The following is a 21,976-nucleotide window of genomic DNA, read 5'->3' as shown; positions in this document are numbered from 1 at the left end:
CCTTTGCCACAGGGGGTGACGCTGTGGAGACCCTCTCTACAGAAGAACAGAGTTGGGAGGCAAATTGGCGGGGGGTCATGTAAAGGAATTGGAGGGGGAAACAAACACCACAGCTTTGGACCAATGACAATTTCTGTGGGTGTAAGTATAATGGAATTGGTAAAAATAATTTCAACATCAACATTAGTGTCAACCGGTTTAATAAAAGTGTTCCTTGAATAATACATTAAATAGGGTGACCTAGGGTTAAAAAATAGCCGGTTTTGTAAAAACAAAACAAAAAAAAAAGCACCACACATGTCTTCAGGTTGTGTGTGGTTTTGCAGCTCAGTTTCATTGAAGTGAATTGAGTCAAGTTGTAATACCACACACAACCTGAGGACAGGACGGGCTATTTTTGGAAGAAATAAGCTCTGTTTCTCTCACCCTGAATATCCCCTTCCAAAGGGCTATTTGGAGGACAAAAAATGTTTTCAAACTGATGCAAGAAAGTTATATAGATTTTAAATGACTTTTTTTTTCAAAATGTTAATCAATCCAGTACTTATCAGCTGCTGTATACTACAGAGGAAGTTTTGTAGTTCTTTCCAGTCTGACCACAGAGCTCTCTGCTGCCACCTCTGTCCGTGTCAGGAATGTTTCATAACTCGGGAATTTCCTCATTCTCTGGACAGTTCCTGACACGATGTAGTCAGACTGGAAAGAACTACACAACTTCCTCTGTAGTATACAGCAACTGATAAGTACTGGAAGGATTAAGATTTTTTAAATAGAAGTAGTTTACAAATCTGTTAAACTTTCTGGCACCAGTTTATTTGAAAACATTTTTTTTTCCTGCAGAGTACCCCTTTAAGGCTGACAACTCATATTTCCATACTTGCTATTGGCTTCATCGGCCGTATGATCTGTGTCTACACAAGCATAACTTATGATTTATTTGCAGGCTCTGTTCTCAAGCCTTGGCGTGTTTATCTTATTCATCATATGTTAACATTTTCAGCGTTTTTTATTTTTATTTTTTCCCTTTCTTCCCCAGGCTTCCATGGCTTCTCTTAGTTTTTCTGGTTAATTATGTTGCCGCTAATCAGACACGTAACGGGTTGGCTGATAATGTCAGCAGGCGCCCGTGCATTCTTAAATACCAGCCGTGTCCCTGAGAGCAGGCGCAGGGCTGCATTTTGCTATGTAATGTGTATATATATATATATATATATATATATTCCCCTGTCCCCTAGCTAGAGGCCCTCCTGTCGCTTTTTTACACATAAAAGAAAGAAAAAAACAGTTTTGAGCTTAAGACATTTTAACACAGAGACTTTCACAGGATCCGATTTATTTGGTTGTAGGAGTTTTGGCTCTGAGAGGATCCTGGCAGATGTGCAGATAATGAATCACTCTCCTGGGTATTCTGGTATCAAACGTTGCGAGCAGCAAAGGCCTAAAATGTGACAGATTAAAAAAAGAATTAAAAAAAATAAAAAGAGAAGATTGAAGAAGTCGCCATCATGTTCATTATCTTCAGCTTACAAAACATCATTTTAATAATTCTAAATAGCTGGCATGCGTTTCTGAATATCTGGCCTAATGCATTTAACGGAGAGCGAGCCTATGTCTCAAATCTGCGGACATTGGAATGGGGATTACTGCGGCAGATGCTGCAGAAATTCCACCGTATAAACAGAGCAGCAGAATCCCGTTGAATTCAATAGGATGTTGCTGCAGCGGAATGTCCTGCAGGCATTCCACCATGTGAACATAACCGGGGGGGGGGGGGGGGGGGGGGGGATGAATATATAAAGGACATGTGTGTATCTGTATAAAGTGTGTGCATGATGGAAAAATGTGCAGTATGTAATGTGTACAGTGTGTGTGTATGATGTATGCATGTACAGTATGTAATGTGTACAGTGTGTGTGTTTTGTGTGTATATGATGCATGCATGTACTGTATGTAATATGTATTGTGTATGATGTATGCATGTACAGTATGTAATGTGTACAGTGTGTGTATGATGTATGCATGTACAGTATGTAATGTGTACAGTGTGTGTGTATGGTGTATGCATGTACAGTATGTAATGTGTACAGTGTGTGTGTATGGTGTATGCATGTACAGTATGTAATGTGTACAGTGTGTGTGGTGTGGATATGATGCATGCATGTACAGTATGTAATTTGTACAGTGTGTGTATATGACAGAGAATGTACAGTATGTAATGTGTACAGTATGTGGTGTGTGTATATGATGCATAAATGTAATGTGTACAGTATGTGTGGTGTGTGTGTATCATGTATGTACAGTATGTAATGTGTATATGATCTATATTTAAAGTGAAACTGTCCCCAGGTTTTACCTCATAAGCTCACACAGTGCTATGGGCCTTTTAATAATCCTTCCTACCATGTCTGTGGTATAGCAGGCTGTTCATGCAATCCACAGAAAAATAACTGGTTTGCCATATGCTAATTACTCAAGTAGTTATTGGGGAAGGGGGCGGATTCATGACCAAAACTGGTCACCGCTATTTGCTGGGATCACACGTAGACCGACATAATTGACAGGCTAGGGGCTTTCTACTTTACATCACTGTCTGCAGGCACGAAAGTGTCAACATCACTGCGGGTAATATCCTCGAACGCAGTGTGAAGAAGTGGAGCGCAGTTGTGGGGGGCAATCCGCTGTGGAGGTAGCCGAAGGGCTTACCTCTGCATCATTGGTGTCCGCGGCTCTTCATTTAATTAAGCCTGGCTGAAGCAGGCTCAACCAAATGAGCACAGATCACACAGATCAATGGAGTTCTCTGTATGAGGAATCTAATGAATGCAAAAAAAAAAAAAAAGTTAAATAAAAGTTTTAAAAACATCCATTAAGCCCTTGTGTATTAAAATTTAAATCACCCTCCTTTTCCCATTCTCCATATAAAAAATATGAAACAAATTATAAAAATAAATTTGGTATCATCGCATGCGTAATTGTCCCAACTATTAAATTATGTTTCTGATCCTGCACTGTGAGCGGGTTAAATGCAAAAAAAATTCCAAAATGCAAAAATGGCTGATTTTGGTCACATCACATCAAAGGGGGCGGGGCAATCCATTTTTGGTTTTGGTTTTCGGCCAAGCAAGGCCTAAATTTTCGGTTTCGCACCAAAGTTTACCTTTCAGTGCATCCCTACTTTTAAGTTTTTGTCCCAGCCTACATGATATCCATTCTGGCCAAAAGGGTGGAATGCTGCTGTGCCAGGATGGTCCCTCACTCCTGGAAGGTGTTCGGCATCCATCCTTTTCCTGAAGACAAAAAAGACAAAAAGGAGCGCTCCATGGTGCAATAAATAACATATGTGGGAACGCTATTATATCCTGTATTATACTCCACAGCTGCACTCACTATTCTGCTGGTGGGGTCACTGTGTACATACATTACATTACTTATCCTGTACTGATCCTGAGTTACATCCTGTATTATACTCCCCCGAGCTGTACTCGTTATTCTGCTGGTGGGGTCACTGTGTACATACATTACATTACTTATCCTGTACTGATCCTGAGTTATATCCTGTATTATACTCCACAGCTGCACTCACTATTCTGCTGGTGGGGTCACTGTGTACATACATTACATTACTTATCCTGTACTGATCCTGAGTTATATCCTGTAGATCTTTTATTAAAATTTCAAACATAACAATAAAAAAATTACAAAACATAAACATATCATATCCGACAGAACATATCAATATAATGATCAAAAAACCAACACAATAGCATAAAATACAACACCGGTCCACCCCACACTCATTCCTGCACACAAACAAATATATACAATATTTACAAAAGACAGATTCCTATAATACCCATAATACCCATACCATACTAATAAACTATATACACTAATACTAAATGTGAATTTCCTGGCCCAGTTGCAATACCAAAAACCCAATACCAGTAATATACCAAAAAGAATAACAACAACAACAATAATAATATATACAAAATAATAAAAACCAACACAAACAAAATAACACCACTTTTTTTTTTTTTTTTTGGCCCTGAGCTGGTCCCGCATCCCATGCCCCCAGTACATGTTACCAGACGTCCATGAACCAGTCCAGGATTTTCTGTATATATAAAAGTCCCATACAAACCCCCTCCCCCCTTTTTAACCCACCACCCAACCTAAAGTAAACCCAAACCCCAGGTGGCATCACACAATATATACAATATATACATTACATAAAATATACACAGACTAACAATATATACAATACATAAGTATACAAATAGACTACAACAATAAATACAATAACAAGTACATATAACACTATAAGCCAAACAACAAACCCCTAAAGCTCAAGTTCAGTGCATGCAAGCCCTATATTACCTTAAACCAACTGCTCAAAACAAAAAGACTAATGTGCCAGCATCAGCCCACCACCAGGGGGGGACAACAGGCTAAGGCACTTTAAAGGCAGAGCCCCTCCATAGACGAGAGGCCCTGCCAGCACCCAGCCTCTCGTACTCCAGAGAACACACCTTCACCAGGTCACCGAGAATGTTCCTAACCACCACATCCACAGGGAGGATTTTACGCTGCGTCGACACTAAACACCGTGCGTTCCACGTGTAGTACCTAACCACTGAGCTGACTAGGAATAAAGTGCACCGGTCCCAGCCTCCAAGGTTTCTGAATGCCCCATAGGCCCATTCCGCATAGGAGAGACTGGCCAGCCGAGGCCAACCAATGGAAGCGCCCACCCTGGTGTAAACCTCTGTGTTAAAGGGACAATGAAGCAGAAAATGCTCCATGCTTTCCAGCATGCCTCCACACTCTTCGCGGGGACATCCCCGGTCATCAGAGCTCCTGCACTTCAGATTGTCCCTCACACACAGTTTCCCATGGAAGCAGCGCCAAGTCAAGTCCCAAAACTTCAAGGGGATCCTGATAGAATTCAAAAGCTCTAAACCCACCTCCAGATCCCGACTTGGGCAGTCCTTGAGCGCCAATGGCCTCTGGAAATGAGAAGACAGGACCCTCTTGTCAAGGAATTTCCTCGACAGAGTCCTAATCTCCCACATCCCCAGACCCCACCGACGAATAACCTTCAGAACCGGGGTAGCATAAGCCGGGAGATGCCCGTGTGGTGTGCGAAGATCCTTCACTTGCCCTCCTGTCTCCCATTCCTGGAAGAAAGGCTGAAACCATCCCCTACAGGAGGATACCCACGGAGGAGCCCTCTCTGACCAGAGGTTTGCTATATTGGTCTTAAGAAAGGTATTCACTAGGAATACCACGGGGTTGACCATACACAACCCCCCTAGTCTCCTTGTACGGTAAGTAACCTCCCTCTTCACTAGGTTCAGTCTGTTCCCCCATAACATCTGGAAGAACACACTGTAGACCCGGGTCCAAAGAGGTTCTGGCAACATGCATACACTGCCCAGGTATATCAGTAAAGGGAGCAGGAATGTTTTGATCAGGTTAACCCTTTCCCGGAGGGTCAAAGACCAACCCTTCCACTGATCCACCTTCTGAGCGGCGATCTTAAGCCTGCTGTCCCAGTTTTGTTTGGGGTAATCCCCTTGGCCAAATTCGATGCCGAGAACTTTTGCAGATTCCTGGGGCCCTGGAAGGGCGTCCGGGAGATCAAAACTAGGATCTCCCCCTCCCAGCCAGAGACTCTCGCACTTATCCCGGTTGATCTTGGACCCGGATGCCTCCGAGTAGCGGTCCACCTCTGACATCACCCATTGGCCTTCCTCTTGTGAGGAGACAAACACGGTGACATCATCAGCATACGTTACCGCCCTCAGAGCCAAACCCGGCACCGCCAGGTCCATTCTCACCCCCGCCAACGGTCCACAATCAATCCTCCTAAGGAAAGGATCAACTGCAAACACGTACAGCAACGGGCTCAAAGGACAACCCTGACGGACGCCAGACCCAACCTCAAAAGAGCGGCCAATCCAACCATTCACAAGCGGGAAACTCTCTGCCCCTGCGTACAAGATCTTAAGCCAATCAACAAACCCCCCCGGCAGGCCATATCTCAGAAGAACAGACCAGAGGTACTCATGGTTAACCCGATCAAACGCTTTTGCCTGATCCAAGGACAGCAAGTACCCCTTCCAGTGGCCAGCCCTACCCTGCTCCACAGCCTCTCGGACACTGAGCACAGCACTAAATGTACTGCGGCCCGGAACAGAGCAATTCTGAGCCCCCGAAAGGAGCCGGGGTGCAAACTCCACCAGCCGGTTAAACAGCACTTTTGCCAGAATCTTTCGGTCCACATTGAGAAGCGCTATGGGACGCCAATTCTCAATGTGGAACGGGTCTTTACCCTTTGACAGGATGATCAGCGCTGACCTCCTCATTGACTTTGGCAGAGTGCCCGAGGATAGACACTCATTAAAAACCGCAGTCAAGAGGGGAACCAAAGTGTCCTTAAAGGTCTTATAGAACTCAGATGTTAAGCCATCCGGACCGGGTGACTTCTTGAGGGCAAGCCCATCAATAGCCATCCTGACTTCCTCTTCCCGGATCATCTCTGTCAAAACATCGAGAGGGGTCTACTCCTGGTTCAGGGACGGTTTCAGCCAAGAAAGCTGATACCTTATCTCGATCTAGATCCTTCCTTCCCAAGAGGTGCGAGTAGAAGGATCTGACGACCTCCAAGATCCCTGATCTGGACCTTTTCAAGGATCCCGTACTATCAATCAGTCCTGAGACTATTTTACTATTCACTGACATCTTGCAGTTTCTGTAAGGGTCAGGCGAGCGGTACTTCCCGTAATCCCTCTCAAAAACCAAAGATGCGTGTCTGTCGTACTGGCACTTCATCAACAAGGACTTCACTCTGGAGATATCGTCACGACTACCTCCAGTCGAGACAAGGTGCTCAAGTTTCTTCCTCAGGCCCTGGTACAAACGGTACCTGTTTAGGCTTCTGAGGCCCGAGAGCTGGCGGAAGAATCTCGCAACCCTTTCCTTGAAGATCTCCCACCACTCTGACTTATTGCTACAAAGGCCCAGCAATGGTACCTGGCTCTGAAGAAAATCCTCAAAGGACTGTCTTATCTCCGCTTCTTCCAAGAGAGACGAATTCAGCTTCCAATAGGCTCTGCCCATCCGGGGGGTCTCTGCGACATTCAGAGAAAACAAAATTAAACAGTGATCGGAGAACTCCACCTCAACAACAGATACTGCTGAAGAGACGGCCTCCTCCTTTAAATAAAACCTATCCTAGACCTACAACTACCCCTATGATAGGTGAATCCCACGTGGCCTGGGGTGTGCCGGATGTGGACATCCACCAGGCGAGCCTAACTCGCTATGCTATTAAGGGCGGCGCTATCATAAGTCAGCTTGTCTCTGGCACCTCCCCTGTCTTGGGGCCTCGTGACAGCATTAAAGTCCCCTCCAAAGACCACCTGCCGACTTGTAAAAAGATAGGGCTTGATCCTCATAAAGAGACACTTCTGGTCCCACTTAGACTGTGGGCCGTAGATGTTAATAAGGCGAAGTTCTTGTCCCTTCATGAGGACATCTAAGATCAGGCACCTCCCCATTTCTAACTCGATAACCCGTCGGCATTCTACCGCTGCGGTAAAAAGGACCGCCACTCCGCTATACGGCTCGGCCCCAAGAGACCAGTAGGAGGGCCCATTCCTCCACTCTCTTTTAGCCTTGTAGATAGATGACATATCTGTTAGCCTGGTCTCCTGCAAAAATAAAATATCAGCATTAATATGGGCAAAAAAATCATAGGCCGCAAATCGAGCCATATCAGACTTTATGCTGGCAACATTAATGGATGCCAGAGTCAACGGAGAGGGTGCCGCCATCAAGGGTGATTGAGTTAGACAGCTTTCTTTTTCCCACCATCCTTCCCATCCACCCCACCACCCTCCTCATCAGATGATGGTTTACCCCTTTTAAGTGAAATAGATGTGTCCATTTTCCCTTTATATACATTTTCCTCGTCCCCTGACTCTGGGCCTGTCTCCCCCCCTGAAGACATAGATTCCCCAGGGAGAGAGGACTCAGCGTCTCCTGTGAGCCCCACCGCAACATCCGGAACCTCACCCCCAGCCACCCCCTCCTCCGAAGAGGAAATGTCGCGGAGGGCTCGGAACCGGTTGGAGAGACCAATCAGAGGGAGATCAGTTGTACCTTCCTTTGGCATCTGGCAGGTGGGAGAAGATCTTACATCTCTCCTTTTCTTATTCTTCCGAGTACCCCGCTTTGTTCCTGCCCATCCCCCACTGTCCTCATCCGCGCTCCCACCATGGGAGGACAGTGAGGAGACGGCATCCCCCTCTTTGTGGATCCTTCCAGTCTCCTCATCCAGTTCACTATCCCCCAGGGCCTCAGCAGTAAGACTGGCCGCAGGGACAGGATCAGGAGTCACCCCAGTTGGTTGATGCTCCTGTGAGTCCTGAATCTCCCTGTCCCTTTGACGCTTCTCGAGACGCCTCAGTTGGGCAGGCGTCTTCTGCTTACTTTTCTTCCCTGGCCCCTGCACACCTTCATCACCGACAGCCATCCCCCCAGCAGAATCCACCTCACGGCTTACTCCCACCGGGGCAACAACCGCGTTGACAAAGGAACGAGGGCAGCGACTGAATGGGTGACCTAAGTCACCACACAGGTGACACCTAATCTCTGCACAAGATGTAGCGAGATGGCCTATTTCCCCACACAGAGTGCACTTCTGCACAGTGCAATTGGCACTAAAATGTGTGGGGTCACCACATCTGTGACAGAGCTTCGGCTGACCCTGGTAGAAGATCTGGATACGATCCCTTCCGAGGAAGGTCGCAGATGGTATATGGGTAACGGTGTTTCCTGAACGCCTAAGCTTGACCATAAACGTCCAGGCCCCTGACCAGATGCCATATTCATCCCTGTTCTTTTTTGGGACCTCCACCACCTCACCATACCGACCTAGCCACGTCATGATGTCAATACAAGAAAGCGATTCATTACGGGTTAAAACGGTCACCTTCTTGACATTATTTTGGCGAGACACTGCCTGAATGGCAAAGTCTCGCCAGCCGGGCTCATTCTTTACCAACTCATAATTCGACCAGAAGAGCTCAAGCCCCTCCGGCCGAACAAAGCTGATATCGAACTCAGGGGTACCATAAGGATGTATCAAGGCATAGATGTCAGCTGCCTTAAAGCCCAACTTCAGCAGAAGCTCAACAACTTTAGATCTTGGAGGACATGTGTCACTGCCTCTCCACCTCAGCCGGACCACATTCCTATGGAGACCACCTGGCCCGGCTGTAGGGAGGGACCACACATTATCCCCCCCTCTTTCCTCTCGGAAGGCTGAAAGACCATGTCTCTCTATCCAGAAGGATAGATCAACCTCCCTACCCTCTACATTGATCGATCTCTCCCCTCTCCTTAAGGCCCCCAGGAGACGCTGCTGCAAACTGTTCTCCCCAGAGCCAGAGGACGAGGAAGCTGCCCCCCTTCCCCCAGCGGTGACATTCGCGTAGCTGCGGATGGGTGCTGCCACCGCTGGGGGTGCAACGGGACCAGGCCCTACATTCCCACCACTAATCTGTGCCCCTTCACCACCCTCCTCCACATAATCCATACCCAAACCATTGACCCCTATTTTAGCTGATGTGCCCCCCATACCTCCACCCGTGCTACAGCCCAAACCACTATTCAAAGCCCCAGACAGATTTTTAGTAACAGATGAATTATTCCCCTCATTCACACCCTCAGTCACTCCAACATTAACCTCCACATTCATACTGGCTGGACCGATGCGTTCTGGCGCAGATTTTGTACTGTCAGCATCACTGGGTACCAGGGCTGGAGCCATCACCACAGGACAGGTCACCGGTCCCTTATACAAGGACCGGGAAGCCTGCCTAGCCTGTTTATTAGCGGCCCCAGCCCTGTTTTTACCGGTACCCTCCGCCTCATCCGTACTAGAATGTCCAGCTCCTGGGCGCCGCTGATCTGGATCAGCGGCGCCAATGCAAAACAAAAGTTTTTTTCTACTTTTGGGAGAATCTATTTTTCCCTTAGCCACCACGACTACCTCCGGCACTGAGTCACCCCCCTCTCCCACAGGGGAGCAAACTACAGCACCGGAGTCTGCCTCTATGCCCACCGCTGGGCCGCCCTCACTGTACGGCCTTGCGACCGATGCCTTCTCTGCTCCATCCCTGCTACTGCAAACAGGCATGGAGCTCTGCGCCCTTTTAGTATCTGTACTCTCCCCGCACCTTTGCACCGAGTCCACCACAGAACACGGGCTGGGCTGGGTAACGGGGCTTGCACAATGAGCTGACCCTGCGGCCGACTCAGGGTTTACAGGGAGGGGGGTGTAGATGTAACTCACCACTTCTTGCTGCTTTGGCTTGGTCTTCTTCTTCTTACCCCCAGGTGCCTCATTTGGGAGCTCATCTCCAAACACCAGATTCTGAGGACACACTGGGGATTCCAGCATGCGGATCTGGGCCATTAGCGCCCCTCCCTGGTAGCTGCTATCACTGTCCTCCCCTGAGTCGGCAGTTGATACTGCTGGTTGCTGTGCAGGGGGCCCACTGTACGGGGCCTGCTGCTGTTGCCGCAGGCCACCAGGTGGATCTGGCTGCTGTTCTTCCTCCATCTCCTCCGCATCATCCACCTGGCTCTCAGGTTGCAGCCCCATCAACCTTTTATTTTCCTTTTCCTCCATTACCTTGAATCTTTCTCCATTTTCCAATTTTTCTTTAAATGGACCACTCTTCGCCAGTAATTCTGCTCTCCTCTCCTCCAAAGCTTGTATTTCAGCCATAAGTCTTTTTATCTCTGCCTGGATCTCTGCCTTTTTCCTCTTAGGAGTTACCTTAGCCCTGGCACGGGCACAGCGAAGTCCCTCTCCGAGCCTCCTGATGGCCTTACAGGCGTCTTCATACTCACGGAGGTGACTTTTTACCCGGGACGTATAGGTGGAAATAGACTCCCGGGTCCTCAGCACTCCCCAGCCTTCCTCACTGAGGTCGGCTTCACCTCCGTGAGTACTCTGCCTCCTTCCTGATGAACCCAGCTTTCCGCTGGAAACACCCAGCTTTCCCGAGGTGGATCCAGCCTTGGAGCTCCTCACCTCTGTGGGGGGAGTTGGAGCAGCATTGCTGCGACTCCTGGTGGAACGCCTCACCCCCAAATCCTCCGATGTTCCGGCCGCTTGCTGGCTTCTACTGCTCCCCTGCGGCCTATTCCGAGGAGCAGAAGCCTGGGCCTCGCCTCCCTCACTCATGCCTGGAAACCCACTCCCTCCCTGGGGAGGAGGAAGCAGGCCCCAGGTGGAACAGATGGAAATCCCTGGAGCTCAGGAGACACAGCAGACACACACAGCACAGCTGAAGCACGACCACACCCGCAACTAATTGGTCAGCACTCCAGAGCTGTACTCACTACTCTGCTGGTGAGGTCACTGTGTACATACATTACATTACTTATCCTGTACTGATCCTGAGTTATATCCTGTATTATACTCCACAGCTGCACTCACTATTCTGCTGGTGGGGTCACTGTGTACATACATTACATTACTTATCCTGTACTGATCCTGAGTTATATCCTGTATTATACTCCACAGCTGTTATTCTGCTGGTGGGGTCACTGTGTACATACATTACTTATCCTGTATTATACTCCACAGCTGCATTCACTATTCTGCTGGTGGGGTCACTGTGTATATAAATTTGCACTATTTATCCTGTACTAATCCAGAGTTACATCCTGTATTATACTCTGCCATTGTGAACCCTATAACACTTTTATTTTTCTGTATACAAGGCAATATCAGGGACCATTTTTTATGCCATGATCTGTAGTTTTTATTGGTATCATTTTTATTTAGATGGGAATTTATGATCACTTTTTTTAAATTTTTTTTATGGTATATGATGTGACAAAAAAGCTGCAATTCTAGACTTTGCTATTTTTTTTTTTTTACATTTACGCCATTCACTGTCGTCTCCTATGCTCACCACTGAGGGCTGACTGAATCACCCCCCGACATCACCACTGAGTGCTCAGATATCACCCCCTGACTTCACCGGTAACATCACCCCCAATATCACCACTAAGTGTTCACTGACATCAACCCCCAACAAGTAATGTAATGTATGTACACAGTGCCCCACCAGCAGAATAGTGAGTACAGCTCTGGAGTATAACACAGGATATAACTCAAGATCAGTACAGGGTAAGTAATGTAATGTACGTATACAGTGACCTCACCAGCATCCAGATGTTGCAAAACTACAACTCCCAGCATGCCTAAAAATGACTTTGGCTGTCCAGGCATGCTGGGAGTTGTAGTTGTGCAACACTTGGAGGCACCCTGGTTGGGAAACAATAATGTACACCGTGACCCCACCAGCAGAATAGTGAGTGCAGCTTTGGAGCTCACATGTATATACTGTATATTAGTGTCTTTCAACTAGGGTGGTTGGAAGACACTAATGGTTGGAAACACTGCTGTATACAGTGACTTCACACCAACAGATTGCAGGAATAACTCACCACATACACTCTGCACTTCTGGCTGCTCTGGGAACTTTAACTTCGCCTCTAAGTCACATGATCGTGTTATCACCACAGGTCCTCAAAGAAATCATCCCCTCCAGCATTCAGAAGGTACAAAGCAGGTCCTGGTCGGGCAGTCACTGCCATCATGTTCTGTGTGGAGATCCCTGTTTTTAAGTGACTGCCGACCAGGACCTGCATGATGCAGAGGGAGCGGGGCCCCCAGAGGGAGCGGGCCCCAAGCATGAGCTCCAAAAGCTACAATGATAATCTGGCCCTGGCCAGGAGCCCTTTTTATCCCGCTCTTACTTCTTCTATTTTGTCTCTACATAGAGACACACAGGCAGCATTTAACCAATGTATATAAAAAATATACATATAATGTTATCTACATGAAATAAAACTGTTTTGCAAATTACAGGTACACTTTAAGCCAAGTACACAAAAGGTCAGCATGGTGATCACATGATCAAATTAGAATAATAAAACACACGGATGCAGCAGCTCTGGAATCAACCGTTGTACAACTAGTGATGGTGAGCCTGCATTTTATAGGCAAGAAAATGAAAAAATGGCTTCTTTAACCTGTTGGGGACTAAGGGCGTACCTGTATCAGCCACCAGGACTGTGTCTAATGCCAGACATCACCGATCACGGTGGTGCCCAGCATTAACCCCTTAGACGGGGCAATCAAAGTTCATCGCCGCATCTAAAGTGAAAGTAAACTGTTCCTGGCATATCAGTTGGGCTGTTCGGGACCCCTGCAGGGAAATTGCGGCATCCCGAACAGCTAAGAGGAGGGCTCCTACCTGCCTCCTCTCCGTCCGATCGTCGATCTGCTGCTCCATGCCTGTTCAGCAGCTCAGCACTGATAACACTGATCAATGCTATGCTGTGTATGCAATCAGAAGACTGCATGTAATAGGGACTACAAAAATGGTGTAAAAAAAGTTCATAAATGTGATTTAACCCCCTTCCCTAATAAAAGTTTAATAAAAGTTTAAATCACCCCCCTTTTCCCATAACAAAAAAATTAAATAAATGTAAACAAAAAGAAACAAATGTGGTATCGCCCCATGCATAAATGTCCAAACTATAAAAATATAACTTTAATTAAACCGCATGGTCAATGGCGTAATCCTAGGGAAATCAGGGTTCAGCACTCGGCACTATCTGACTATTGCACGTGTCTATACCAGCCTGGCATGGCTGGAAAAAAGTCCATAGCAACAATGGGACACAGCAAATGAGGCGTCAGAGGTCCAGGATATTAAAGAATGGCACATGTGCACATGTATCTACTTTGTGGAATAAACTCAGAAGCCATTCTTTAATATCCTGGATCTCTGACGCCTCATTTGCTGTGTCCCATGGTTACTATGGTCAATGGCGTATACGTAAAAAAAAATCCAAAATTGCGTATTTTTTGTCATTTTGTGTACCCTAAAAAATCTAATAGAAAGTGATCAAAAAGTCCCATCAAAACAAAAATTGTACCAATAAAAACTTCAGATCACAGCGCAAGAAATGAGCCCTCATAAATCCCCGTATGCAGAAAAATAAAAAAGTTATAGGGGTCAGAAAAATGACAATTTTAACCCCTTAAGGACCAGGCCATTTTACACCTTAAGGACCAGAGCATTTTTTTAACATCTGACCACTGTCACTTTAACCATTAATAACTCTGGGATGCTTTTAGTTATCATTCTGATTCCGAGATTGTTTTTTCGTGACATATTCTACTTTAACATAGTGGTAAATTTTTGTGGTAACTTGCATCATTTCTTGGTGAAAAATCCCAAAATTTGATGAAAAAATTTAAAATTTTGCATTTTTCTAACTTTGAAGCTCTCTGCTTGGAAGGAAAATGGATATTCCCCAAAACATTTTTGGGATCACATATACAATATGTCTACTTTATGTTTGCATCATAAAATTGATGTGTTTTTACTTTTGGAAGACACCAGAGGGTTTTAAAGTTCAGCAGCAATTTTCCAATTTTTCACAAAATTTTCAAACTCGATATTTTTCAGGGACCAGTTCAGTTTTGAAATGGATTTGAAGGGTCTTCATATTAGAAATACCCCATAAATGACCCCATTATAAAAACTACACCCCCCAAAGTATTCAAAATGACATTCAGTCAGTGTTTTAACCCTTTAGGTGTTTCACAGGAATAGCAGCAAAGTGAAGGAGAAAATTCAAAATCTTCATTTTTTACACTTGCATGTTCTTGTAGACCCAATTTTTTAATTTTTTCAAGTGGTAAAAGGAGAACATTTTTACTTGTATTTGTAGCCCAATTTCTCTCAAGTAAGCACATACCTCATATGTCTATGTAAAGTGTTCGGCGGGCGCAGTAGAGGGCTCAGAAGGGGCGACAAGGGGATTTTGGAGAGAACATTTTTCTGAAATGGTTTTTGGGGGGCATGTCACCTTTAGGAAGCCCCTAGGGTGTCAAAACAGCGGGAAAAAAACACATGGCATACCATTTTGGAAACTAGACCCCTCGGGGAATGTAACATGGGATAAAGTGAGCCTTAATACCCCACAGGCGTTTCATGACTTTTGCAAATGTAAAAAAAACAAAAACATTTTTACCTAAAATGCTTGTTTTCCCAAAAATTTTACATTTTTAAAAAGGGTAATAGCAGAAAATACCCCCAAAATTTGAAGCCCAATTTCTCCCGATTCAGAAAACACCCCATATGGGGGTGAAAAGGGCTCTGCTGGCGCACTACAGGTCTCAGAAGAGGAGTAGTCACATTTGGCTTTTTGGAAGCAAATTTTGCTCTGGGGGCATGCCGCATTTAGGACGCCCCAATGGTGCCAGGACAGCAAAAAAAAAAAAACACGTGGCATACTATTTTGGAAACTAGACCCCTCGGGGAACATAACAAGGGGTTAAGTGAACCTTTATACCCCACAGGTGTTTCACGACTTTTGCATATGTAAAAAAATATATATATTTTTTTTACCTAAAATGCTTGTTTTCCCAAAAATTTTACATTTTTAAAAAGGGTAAAAGCAGAAAATAGCCCCCAAAATTTGTAACACAATTTCTCCCGAGTACGGCGATACCCCATATGTGACCCTAAACTGTTGCCTTGAAATATGACAGGGCTCCAAAGTGAGAGCGCCATGCGCATTTGAGGCCTAAATTAGGGACTTGCATAGGGGTGGACATAGGGGTATTCTACGCCAGTGATTCCCAAACAGGGTGCCTCCAGCTGTTGTAAAACTCCCAGCATGCCTGGACAGTCAGTGGCTGTTTGGTAATACTGGGAGTAGTTGTTTTGCAACAGCTGGAGGCTCCGTTTTAGAAACAGTGGCGTACCAGACGTTTTTCATTTTTATTGGGGAGGGGGGCATGTGAATTTGTAGTGTTTTTTACTTTTTATTTTATTTTGTGTTAGTGTAGTGTTTTTAGGGTACAGTCGCACGGGCGGGGGTTCACAGTAGTTTCTCGCTGGCAGTTTGAGCTGCGGCAGAAAATTTGCCGCAGCTCAAACTTGCAGCCGGATACTTACTGTAAACCTCCGCCCATGTGAGTGTACCCTGTACGTTCACATTGGGGAGGGGGGAACATCCAGCTGTTGCAAAACTACAACTCCCAGCATGCGTTGACAGACTGTACATGCTGAGAGTTTTAGTTTTGCAACAGCTGTAGACACACTGGTTATGTATCACTGAGTTTGTGACCTAACTCAGTGTTTCACAACCAGTGTGCCTCCAGCTGTTGCAAAACTACAACTCCCAGCATGTACGGTGCATGCTGGGAGTTGTAGTTTGCAACAGCTGGAGGCACACCAGTCGTGAAACACTGAGTTAGGTAAAAAAAAAACTCTGAGTTTCACAACCAGTGTGCCTTCAGCTGTTTCAAAACTACAACTCTCAGCAGTCACCGACAGCCAATGGGTATGCTCGGAGTTGTAGTTATGCAACCAGCAGATGCACCACTAGAACTCCCAGCATCCACTTTAGCTGTTTGTGCAAGCTGGGAGTTGTAGTTATATAACAGCTGAAGGTACACTTTTCCATAGAAAAAATGTGCCTCCAGTTGTTGCAAAACTATAAGTCCCAGCATGCCCATAAGGGAATGCTGGGAATTGTGGTGGTCTACCTCCTGCTGTTGCATAACTACAGCTCCCAGCATGCCCTTTTTGCATGCTGGGAGCTGTTGCTAAGCAACAGCAGGAGGCTGTCACTCAGCTCCAACTGCTGATCCACACCGCTCCTGGGGCCCCGATCCCAGCAGGGACGCCGGGGATCGGGGTCCCCAGCTGCCGGGGTCTTCTTCCCGCACCTGCTCACGTCCTCCGGAAGAGGGGCGGAGCGGGTTGCAGGAGTGACACCCGCAGCAGGTGCCCTGATTGGTCGGCCAGTAAACCGGTATCCATAAGCCCTGTGTCGTGAAGAGGTTAAACGTACTAATTTTGGTGCATATAGTTAGAATTTTTTTAAAGTAGTAAAATAAAACCTATATAAATTAGGTATCCTTGCGTCTGTGTCATAATATGTTATATGTTACATTTCTTATGTTTATAAAATTCAATAAAAACATTGTGAAACAGAATAAAGATAAGGTGTCATTTTTACCGAAAAATGCACTGCGTAGAATCTGAAGCCCCCAAAATTACAAAATGGCGTGGTTTTTTTTTTCTTCAATTTTGCCTCACAAATATTTTTTTTCTGTTTTTGCTGTTGATTTTTTGTGGTGAAAAGATTGATGTCTGTTACGCCGAGCGCTCCGGGTTCCCGCTCCTCCCCGGAGCGCTCGCTTCTCCCCCTCCGCTGCAGCGCTCCGGTCACGTCCTCTGACCCGGGGCGCTGCGATCCTGCTGCCAGCCGGGATGCGATTCGCGATGCGGGTAGCGCCCGCTCGCGATGCGCACCCCGGCTCCCCTACCTGACTCGCTCCCCGTCTGTTCTGTCCCGGCGCGCGCGGCCCCGCTCCCTAGGGCGCGCGCGCGCCGGGTCTCTGCGATTTAAAGGGCCACTGCGCCGCTGATTGGCGCAGTGGTTCCAATTAGGGTTATCACCTGTGCACTTCCCTATATTACCTCACTTCCCTTGCACTCCCTTGCCGGATCTTGTTGCCTTAGTGCCAGTGAAAGCGTTCCTTGTGTGTCCCTTGCCAGTGTTTCCAGACCTTCTGCCGTTGCCCCTGACTACGATCCTTGCTGCCTGCCCCGACCTTCTGCTACGTCCGACCTTGCTTCTGCCTACTCCCTTGTACCGCGCCTATCTTCAGCAGCCAGAGAGGTGAGCCGTTGCTAGTGGATACGACCTGGTCACTACCGCCGCAGCAAGACCATCCCGCTTTGCGGCGGGCTCTGGTGAAAACCAGTAGTGGCTTAGAACCGGTCCACTAGCACGGTCCACGCCAATCCCTCTCTGGCACAGAGGGTCCACTACCTGCCAGCCGGCATCGTGACAGTAGATCCGGCCATGGATCCCGCTGAAGTTCCTCTGCCAGTTGTCGCTGACCTCACCACGGTGGTCGCCCAGCAGTCACAACAGATTGCGCAACAAGGCCAACAGCTGTCTCAACTGACCGTTATGCTACAACAGTTGCTACCACAGCTTCAGCAGTCATCTCCTCCGCCAGCTCCTGCACCTCCTCCGCAGCGAGTGGCCGCTCCTGGGATACGCTTATCCTTGCCGGATAAATTTGATGGGGACTCTAAGTTTTGCCGTGGCTTCCTTTCCCAATGTTCCCTGCATCTGGAGATGATGTCGGACCTGTTTCCCACTGAAAGGTCTAAGGTGGCTTTCGTAGTCAGTCTTCTGTCCGGAAAAGCCCTGTCATGGGCCACACCGCTCTGGGACCGCAATGACCCCGTCACTGCCTCTGTACACTCCTTCTTCTCGGAAATCCGAAGTGTCTTTGAGGAACCTGCCCGAGCCTCTTCTGCTGAGACTGCCCTGTTGAACCTGGTCCAGGGTAATTCTTCCGTTGGCGAGTATGCCGTACAATTCCGTACACTTGCTTCAGAATTGTCCTGGAATAATGAGGCCCTCTGCGCGACCTTCAAAAAAGGCCTATCCAGCAACATTAAAGATGTTCTGGCCGCACGAGAAATTCCTGCTAATCTACATGAACTTATTCACCTAGCCACTCGCATTGACATGCGTTTTTCTGAAAGGCGTCAGGAACTCCGTCAAGATATGGACTCTGTTCGCACGAGGCGTTTCGTCTCCTCGGCTCCTCTCTCCTCTGGTACCCTGCAATCTGTTCCTGTGCCTCCCGCCGTGGAGGCTATGCAGGTCGACCGGTCTCGCCTGACACCTCAAGAGAGGACACGACGCCGTATGGAGAACCTCTGCCTGTACTGTGCTAGTACCGAACACTTCCTGAGGGATTGTCCTATCCGTCCTCCCCGCCTGGAAAGACGTACGCTGACTCCGCACAAAGGTGAGACAGTCCTTGATGTCTACTCTGCTTCTCCACGTCTTACTGTGCCTGTGCGGATGTCTGCCTCTGCCTTCTCCTTCTCTACAGTGGCCTTCTTGGACTCTGGATCTGCAGGAAATTTTATTTTGGCCTCTCTCGTCAACAGGTTCAACATCCCAGTGACCAGTCTCGCCAGACCCCTCTACATCAATTGTGTAAATAATGAAAGATTGGACTGTGCCATACGTTTCCGCACGGAGCCCCTTCTTATGAGCATCGGATCTCATCATGAGAGGATTGAACTTTTGGTCCTCCCCAATTGCACCTCGGAGATTCTCCTTGGACTTCCCTGGCTTCAACTTCATTCCCCAACCCTGGATTGGTCCACTGGGGAGATCAAGAGTTGGGGGTCCTCTTGTTCCAAGAACTGTCTAAAACCGGTTCCCAATAACCCTTGCCGTAACTCTGTGGTTCCTCCAGTAACCGGTCTCCCTAAGGCCTATATGGACTTCGCGGATGTTTTCTGCAAAAAACAAGCTGAGACTCTACCTCCTCACAGGCCTTATGATTGCCCTATCGACCTCCTCCCGGGTACTACTCCACCCCGGGGCAGAATTTATCCTCTCTCTGCCCCAGAGACTCTTGCCATGTCCGAGTACGTCCAGGAGAATCTAAAAAAGGGCTTTATCCGTAAATCCTCCTCTCCTGCCGGAGCCGGATTTTTCTTTGTGTCCAAAAAAGATGGCTCCCTACGTCCTTGCATTGACTACCGCGGTCTTAATAAAATCACGGTTAAGAACCGCTACCCCTTACCCCTCATCTCTGAACTCTTTGATCGCCTCCAAGGTGCCCACATCTTCACTAAATTGGACTTAAGAGGCGCCTATAACCTCATCCGCATCAGAGAGGGGGACGAGTGGAAAACGGCATTTAACACCAGAGATGGACACTTTGAGTATCTGGTCATGCCCTTTGGACTGTGCAATGCCCCTGCCGTCTTCCAAGACTTTGTCAATGAAATTTTTCGTGATCTGTTATACTCCTGTGTTGTGGTATATCTGGACGATATCCTAATTTTTTCTGCCAATCTAGAAGAACACCGCCAGCATGTCCGTATGGTTCTTCAGAGACTTCGTGACAACCAACTCTATGCCAAAATTGAGAAATGTCTGTTTGAATGCCAATCTCTTCCTTTTCTAGGATATTTGGTCTCTGGCCAGGGACTACAGATGGATCCAGACAAACTCTCTGCCGTCTTAAATTGGCCACGCCCCTCCGGACTCCGTGCTATCCAACGCTTTTTGGGGTTCGCCAATTATTACAGGCAATTTATTCCACATTTTTCTACCATTGTGGCTCCTATCGTGGCTTTAACCAAGAAAAATGCTGATCCCAAGTCTTGGCCTCCTCAAGCAGAGGACTCCTTTAAACGACTCAAGTCTGCCTTTTCTTCGGCTCCCGTGCTCTCCAGACCTGACCCTTCCAAACCCTTCCTATTGGAGGTTGATGCCTCCTCAGTAGGAGCTGGAGCTGTTCTTCTACAAAAAAATTCTTCCGGGCATGCTGTCACTTGTGGTTTTTTCTCTAGGACCTTCTCTCCAGCGGAGAGGAACTACTCCATCGGGGATCGAGAGCTTCTAGCCATTAAATTAGCACTTGAGGAATGGAGGCATCTGCTGGAGGGATCAAGATTTCCTGTTACTATCTACACCGACCACAAGAACCTCTCCTACCTCCAGTCGGCCCAACGGCTGAATCCTCGCCAGGCCCGGTGGTCTCTGTTCTTTGCCCGATTTAATTTTGAGATTCACTTTCGTCCTGCCGATAAGAACATTAGGGCCGATGCTCTCTCTCGTTCCTCGGATGCCTCAGAAGTTGATCTCCCTCCGCAACACATCATTCCACCTGACTGCCTGATCTCCACTTCTCCTGCCTCCATCAGGCAGACTCCTCCAGGAAAGACCTTTGTTTCTCCACGCCAACGCCTCGGAATCCTCAAATGGGGTCACTCCTCCCATCTCGCAGGTCATGCGGGCATCAAGAAATCTGTGCAACTCATCTCCCGCTTCTATTGGTGGCCGACTCTGGAGACGGATGTTGGGGACTTTGTGCGAGCCTGCACTATCTGTGCCCGGGATAAGACTCCTCGCCAGAAACCCGCTGGTTTTCTTCATCCTCTGCCTGTCCCCGAACAGCCTTGGTCTCTGATTGGTATGGATTTTATTACTGATTTACCCCCTTCCCGTGGCAACACCGTTATTTGGGTGGTCGTTGATCGATTCTCCAAAATGGCACATTTCATCCCTCTTCCTGGTCTTCCTTCTGCGCCTCAGTTGGCTAAACAATTTTTTGTACACATTTTTCGTCTTCACGGGTTGCCTACGCAGATTGTCTCGGATAGAGGGGTCCAATTCGTGTCTAAATTCTGGAGAGCTCTCTGTAAACAACTCAAGATTAAATTAAATTTTTCCTCTGCATATCATCCCCAGTCCAATGGACAAGTAGAAAGAATTAACCAGATCCTGGGTGATTATTTGCGACATTTTGTTTCCTCCCGCCAGGATGACTGGGCAGATCTCCTTCCATGGGCCGAATTCTCGTATAACTTCAGGGTCTCTGAATCTTCCTCCAAATCCCCATTTTTCGTGGTGTACGGCCGTCACCCTCTTCCCCCCCTCCCTACCCCCTTGCCCTCTGGTCTGCCCGCTGTGGATGAAATTTCTCGTGACCTTTCCATTATATGGAGAGAGACCCAAAATTCTCTCTTACAGGCTTCTTCACGCATGAAGAGATTCGCAGATAAGAAAAGAAGAGCTCCCCCCGTTTTTTCCCCTGGAGACAAGGTATGGCTCTCCGCTAAATATGTCCGCTTCCGTGTCCCTAGCTACAAGTTGGGACCACGCTATCTTGGTCCTTTCAAAATTTTGTGTCAAATTAATCCTGTCTCTTATAAACTTCTTCTTCCTCCTTCTCTTCGTATCCCTAATGCCTTTCACGTCTCTCTTCTCAAACCACTCATCCTCAACCGTTTTTCTC

At 47.2% G+C, this 21,976-nt stretch overlaps 1 protein-coding gene and 1 long non-coding RNA gene across 10 annotated transcripts in view; one reads left to right on the top strand and one right to left on the bottom strand.

Moving 5' to 3' along the window:
• SRCIN1 (SRC kinase signaling inhibitor 1) overlaps positions 1–21,976 on the top strand; it is a 489,213-nt gene that overhangs the window by 270,972 nt on the left and 196,265 nt on the right. The window lies entirely within an intron of this gene.
• Positions 1,184–13,401, bottom strand: LOC130296721 (uncharacterized). Of its 2 annotated transcripts, none has more exons than XR_008849264.1 (3): positions 13,353–13,401; positions 3,158–3,287; positions 1,184–1,438 (listed from the first exon to the last, which is right to left on the bottom strand). It is a non-coding gene; the product is annotated as an uncharacterized LOC130296721 (long non-coding RNA). The 2 variants fall into 2 exon arrangements; XR_008849263.1 differs by lacking the exon at positions 13,353–13,401 and adding an exon at positions 12,541–12,632 and having other exon boundaries at positions 1,186–1,438.

The sequence above is a fragment of the Hyla sarda genome, chromosome 12 (genome assembly GCF_029499605.1).
Source record: "Hyla sarda isolate aHylSar1 chromosome 12, aHylSar1.hap1, whole genome shotgun sequence".
NCBI lineage: Eukaryota > Metazoa > Chordata > Amphibia > Anura > Hylidae > Hyla > Hyla sarda.
Note: the sequence above shows the minus strand (reverse complement) of the source record. Positions and strands in the feature narration are given on the sequence as shown.